This window comes from Adiantum capillus-veneris, chromosome 14 (assembly GCF_014529385.1).
Source record: "Adiantum capillus-veneris isolate H3 chromosome 14, ASM1452938v2, whole genome shotgun sequence".
NCBI lineage: Eukaryota > Viridiplantae > Streptophyta > Polypodiopsida > Polypodiales > Pteridaceae > Adiantum > Adiantum capillus-veneris.
Genome location: NC_140944.1, coordinates 55770762 through 55776967, shown reverse-complemented (window position 1 = coordinate 55776967; position 6206 = coordinate 55770762).

Genomic DNA, 6206 nt, shown 5'->3' with positions numbered 1-6206 from the left:
TGGAGATGGGTAATGCCTCTAGTCTATTGAAGGGCGTTATAAACTTGGAGATGGGTAATGCCTCCAGTTTATGTGAGGGTGTTTAGAGTAAGTTTGATGATCAATATGTTTCCAACCTTTTGAGGATGTTCCAAACTCCTCCACAACACAGCATTGTGTTTGCATGGGATGCATCACACCTATGGCTATGGCTAGCTGCTATAACATAAAGAGAGAAGATCAGCATGGAGATAAGAGCAAAGGAGCCATGGATAGACAAAAGCATGATAGAATGCAAGAATGAAGACCTCATTCTCAATTTGGTACAATTTTTTACAAATAGTGCATCCTCTCTTTGGGGAAAGGTAAGTGGATTACGCTTGTATTTAAGCCGCAAGGTAGGTGGCTTGCTATTAGCATCACTAAAGGAAGCTAACATGTTTCAGCACAACCAAAAGAAGCATGATATGCTTGCACGTTTTTCTAGTCATGGGAGTAAGCAGGATTCTGAAGAAAACTTGAGCTCACCACACCAACAAGGCGGCCATATATGGTGGATTCTTGGTACACTCTTGGGAATCATAATTTTCAGTTCTGTATTTGCAAAAGCCAAGCTGCTTATTTCCCCTCTCACTACTGGTGGTTACAAATTTGGTCCAATTTGGCATTAAAATTTTATTGTTCGGACACTGCAGACAATGATCCTATTTTTCACTTGGGATCCAGGAGGACACTGGCACAAATTTCTGGAAGCCATGGGCTTCCCCTTTAATCAACCGACACTATTCCAAGGAACAAGCTATCACCCGGACCTGTTACAGATTCATGAATATCCCAGAAATCTCACCAATGGTCAAATGGAACGGCTAGTTCAAAAGGCAACTCGATATCGGATCCTACAGCTAAGCGGAAGAAGAATCGGAGTCAGAGCTAGAAGCATGAATGCCTCTAGCCAAAAGGGGAGGGCTAATGATGGGGGCTTTTCACAAGCCAAGCTCCCATACCCCTCTTCTCTCGTCCCCACCCCATGGAAACCTCGTCTTAGGGAGGGAGTAATAAAAGGCATTGGAAAAGTAAGAAAAAAATAAAGTATCATTATGTAAATATATAAGAAAGGTAAAATAAGCCACCTCATGCCTGTGGGGCAGCCCATCTCCACCTTGCCTCCTTTTTCTTCACTGTTGCCCCGCCGTGTGTCCCTTTTCCTCTCCTCCACTCAAAAGGTCAACCCCTCTCTCTTCCCCTTGTCCTTTCTCCTTTCTCTCTCCCCTCAAGCTACCCCACCTCTCACCAATAATGCATTCTAACTCACCAATAATACATTCTAACTCACATGCCACCTCTCCTATCTTCCAAAATAGTATACCCCACCCCCCTTTTCTCTCTCCTATTATATCCCATGACCCAAATATCCCCCTCTCTCTCTCTCTAAAGGGTGCCATGTCCCTTGTCTTGTAGCTAAATAACCTCCCCCACACTCACATACACTTAATTTCACTGAAAAAGGTGCCCACAGACCCATCCCCACCCGGTGGTTACCTGATTTTTCTTGTGTTCACACACATCTGCACACAGATTCACCTCTGAGCACACTCCCCTCTTGTAATTACTTTATTCTCCATGTCACCTCTCACTTTTTTTCATCAACCCATCTCTCTCTCTTAGTCCCTCTCTCATGAGACTACTGTTCTGGCACATATACACACAGCCAGACAAGTGGGGCCCACAGTCACATGGCCTATGTAGATAATGATTTCTTCATTTCTAAATTCTAGAATTTCTCCCCCCTCCTCCTCTATATAAAGAGGGGTCACCATCACACTAAACACACACACAACATCACCAAAGAGTACACTATGCATTGTGTGTGCCTAGTGCACACACACACACCCACACCATCACCATCACCGCAATCACCATGCTCGTCTTGAGCATGACCTCTACACCCTTGGGCTATGGAAGATGAAGGGCAACTAAATAAAGGATGATGGCCATGACCCTCGTGCGAGTCTTCGCCATCATCTCCCACCTATCCGCCATGTGCTCTACCACTCTCTCCCTTCTCATTCCCCTACCCTATGCTCTCCATTTCATCGCCTTATTCTCTAAATAAAGCTTGAGGTTTTGTGAGTATGTTCTCCTGCAATGTTTTGCCCATGTGAGGTGTGCAAAATCGCCACCTAGTATTCCGCACACCTAGTCTTGTGTTTGGAGTGAGCTTGTGTATGTGTGAAGGGTGTGCGGATTCGCCATCCTTCTGTGGTGCCTAAGTACTAAGCCGCTATACCCTCTCCCTCACTCTCTCTCTCTCTCTCTCTCTCTCTCTCACTTGATCTCATTTCCCTTCCTCTTCATCATTACTCCCAAGCATCCATCTCTCTTGGATGAAAACTTTGTTATGGTGGTGTGTTGTTTGCGTCCTAGCCGTTGAAGCTAGGTGGTGCCCCCTGTTTGCTTTACCATGACAGGCCGGAGGCGTGCCATTCGGTCCCGGATGTTTTAGAGGCCGTCGGGGGTTCGAGGTTCGCTTTGCTCCCGTCATTGGTTGTAGCATAATTCGTTTTTTCACACAAATAAATATGTTTCAAATAAATCTTTTAAGGTCATCTTGATATTATATTATTTACTATTAAAAAAAAAAATTACTATATCTTGAGAAAATCAATTGGCACAAAAAGGCCACCCAAGCAAGACTAGGTAGATTGGGATGCTGTACAATTCCATCATGTTCGTGATCATTTATGATTTATTTTTTGATTTAAAATCAAGCGAGGAAGGGCGATTGTCACTTATTGATACCTCTCTTTGGGAGATGGGATCAACTTCTCACAATTGTTGGTTGATCGTGACCATTGGATTTTCTAGGAAATGCAAAAGATTTCATGGGTCTCAAAAATCGAAGCATCAACCAGACCCATGCACTCTCCCCCCCTAGAGTTTGACTCTAACCACTAAGCTATTTAATTAGGCAATTGTTGAAAAAGGTGTGTGTGTTAAGTTTTTAGATCAGATCGTCGCAGATGAGTTCACACCTAGTTCACGCTTAGTTCACATCGAGATCACACCAAATTTGGTGTGGTGCATATACCCTCCCAAGTTCACACCAATTTTGGTGTGGTGCATACTCAGTTCCCACCCAGTTTAAATCAAGTTCACAGACACTTAGTTCACACCTAGCTCAAACATGTGATATGACGGCCCAAATTACTCCTGCCTCGCGACGCCTAACGTGGGCCATTGATCCCACTTCCCTAGGGAGGTGTCAATTCAATGAAGAAAAGGGGCATGGTGGGTTTCCTTTACTCGGCTCTAACTAGAGAGTCTTTTAGATGGCTCCCCCTCGTCACTAATTGACACTCCCTAGGGAGGTGGGATCAATGGCCCACATTAGGGGTCGTGAGGCGGGTGCAATTTGAGCCGTCCGATCGATGTTTGAACTCAGTGTGAACTAAGAGTGAACTCGGGAGGCATGTGCACCACACCGAACTCGGTGTGAACTCGATGTGAACTAAGTGTGAGCTTGATGTGAACTTGGGAGGTTATGCACACCACACCAAGATTGGTTTGAACTCAATGTGAACTTAGTGTGAAGAATGTGTGAACTAGATGTAAACTCGTCTACGATGCCCTAATCAATAAAGTCACCACACACATTCCTTTCAACGGACATGCGATAGCTTAGCGGTTAGAGTCAATTGCAAGGGGAGAGGGTAGCAGGTTCAAGCCTCGGAACTGGAAAAGTGGGAATCTTTTGCATTCCCTTGTCAATCCAACGGTCACAATCAACCGGTGATTGTGAGCCATTGATCCCACCTCCCAAAAGGAGGTGTCAATTAGTGACGAGGATGGCCCCCCTCATACGCCCTTTAAAGGTGGTTTGGGAGGGCCCTCTAATTTCTTTGGAGGTGCCTCAGAGCACCCTCCTAGATACGTGCGTGGTGCCTGTTGTCTTGAAAAGCGGAGTGACCGCTTCATTTTTGCGAGGGGGGTGTGGCGCTTCAACCACCGCCCACATTAGCATTTCGCCTCTTGCACCAGGTCACAGAAGGTCGTGTGGCTACAATTTGGTATTGGGGGGGGGGGGGGGGGCGAGCTATAACAAAGCTGCTCTTTGCATGGTCGGTTATGGAGCAGCAGGCTCTCTTAGAGGCAGCTTCGCATGGCATTTCCCATGTCCTACAATCAATAAACAGGTTGGCCTATCTATGACCATTGGTGCCCCATCTACAAAGCATGAATAAAACCATGGACCAATAGATGCCACACTTCACCATGCCACGGAGAGGGTATGAAAGACGAAGAGACATAAAGACAAATATAGAAGGGTTGATAACCACATAGATGGTGATTGAAGGACTCACAGAGAGCATGATGATCGTAGGGATAGATATAATCCATATGCTAATAGTGACGATGATGATGAACACAGAGAGACCAAAGAAAGAGAAATCCAGTTGATAGAAATTACATGGAGCACTTATTTTGTGCGGCTTGTGGGCATTCATGATCGAAAGTTGTGCATGTGTGGCAAATTGCCACACGTATCATTCTAACACGAACGATGTTGTGAAGAGAGATCAAGAAATATGGGTTAAGGTTATGGTGTTGAGCTTCCTAAGTACTTCATCAAGTATTTGCTCAATAGCATTACATGCTATTGCTCTACCTAAACTTGCAAGACCGCAGAAAAGCGAAAACACACGCATTTTGTCCCTAATGATGGAGGGAGAATCAAACATCTACAAAAGGATCTTGTGCAATGTGGCTAAGTTGAAAGAAGAGGAACAACAGAAAATAAATGGTTATGGTAGACATGATAGCAAATGCAACACGACAATTGGCACAAGGGCAAAAGTCGTTGAAGTTTTTTTCAAATTTGAAAAAATAATGCCCTTTTGTATATATATTTCTGTAAGTTTCAAGAACTTTAAATACCCTTCTGTTGAACTCACATGATAGGTTACATTTTTATTAGGTGACCTCCCCGTGCTCTCTCTCTCTCTCCCTCTCTCTCTCTCTCTCTCTTACACACACACACACACACACACACACACACACAGAGGACGGCCCGTCAAATTGCGCACATCATGGACGATTCGGCATGTCTAGAGTTTGCAACAAGAGGCATGGATGCATGTAGATCAGCAAGGAAGCCCGGCATACTCTCTCTCAACTCTCCACGAATCCGTTAACAAGGAACCCTACGCCTTTCATAGTCCCGACAATGCATTGGACACATTAGCCAATGAAATAGAGGAGGTTTTGAGGGTTCCACACCTCCCATGTACTCATCTAGAGGCGAAAATGTTGACATCAATGACATGGTATTGGGGCTAACGAATGAAGACGCTACCAGCTTAGACACAGTCTCGTTCACGTCCATACATATCCATCCCTCCCCAAGAAAGCCCTCGACACCCATGCTTTCTTCATCTTACACTTCTTTTCTCATTGATATGTTGCTTGCCCCCACAGATCCATCGTCCAATAGTGGGATCATAAAAGGGCATGACTCCGTGCTAAACATTCTTGGTGGTGAGCTTGCGACGAACAAGCCCCATCATTGTAGATCAGATCCCTCAACTCCAACCTCACATACCCAAGTTGAACCTTCTACTAGGCATGTTTCCTTTGTGAAGGACAGGGATCTTGATATGGAGGGAGACTATGAGATGCTCTATTTAAACAAAACTCAAACACCAACTTGTGAAAGAGTGACCAATGCCAAGTTGAAAGAGCTAGCAAGGAAGCAAATTAATGACCTTGCGGAGAACAAACCACACACTAGTCGCAATGGCAGTGTGCTTAGAAAAGGCAAGAAGGGGCATGCCAAGGCAGTGCCGACAAAAACGGACATGATGAGCAGAAACTTAGAAGTGGGTGTGCCTTTAGACTTAAAGGAGCTCCTGGTGAGCTGCGCACAAGCTGTCGCTATTAGAAATGCTATGAGGGCATTTGAGATCCTTCAACAACTGAGGATAAATGGGGCATTTGCCAATGGCAGTGAACTCCATCGCGTCACATATTATTTTGTGAGCTCTTGAGGCCCACATACATGGGATAGGGAGCCGTGCTTACTCCGATGTGGCTTACAATGACCGCCCTTCAATAGTTGTGTTGCTCAAAGCGTTCAAAAAATATTTCCAATTCATACCAATGTTTAAGTTCTCCCACTATTATGCTAAATCAAAGCATTCTTAAGGCAACAAAGGGTGCGGCACGCCTCC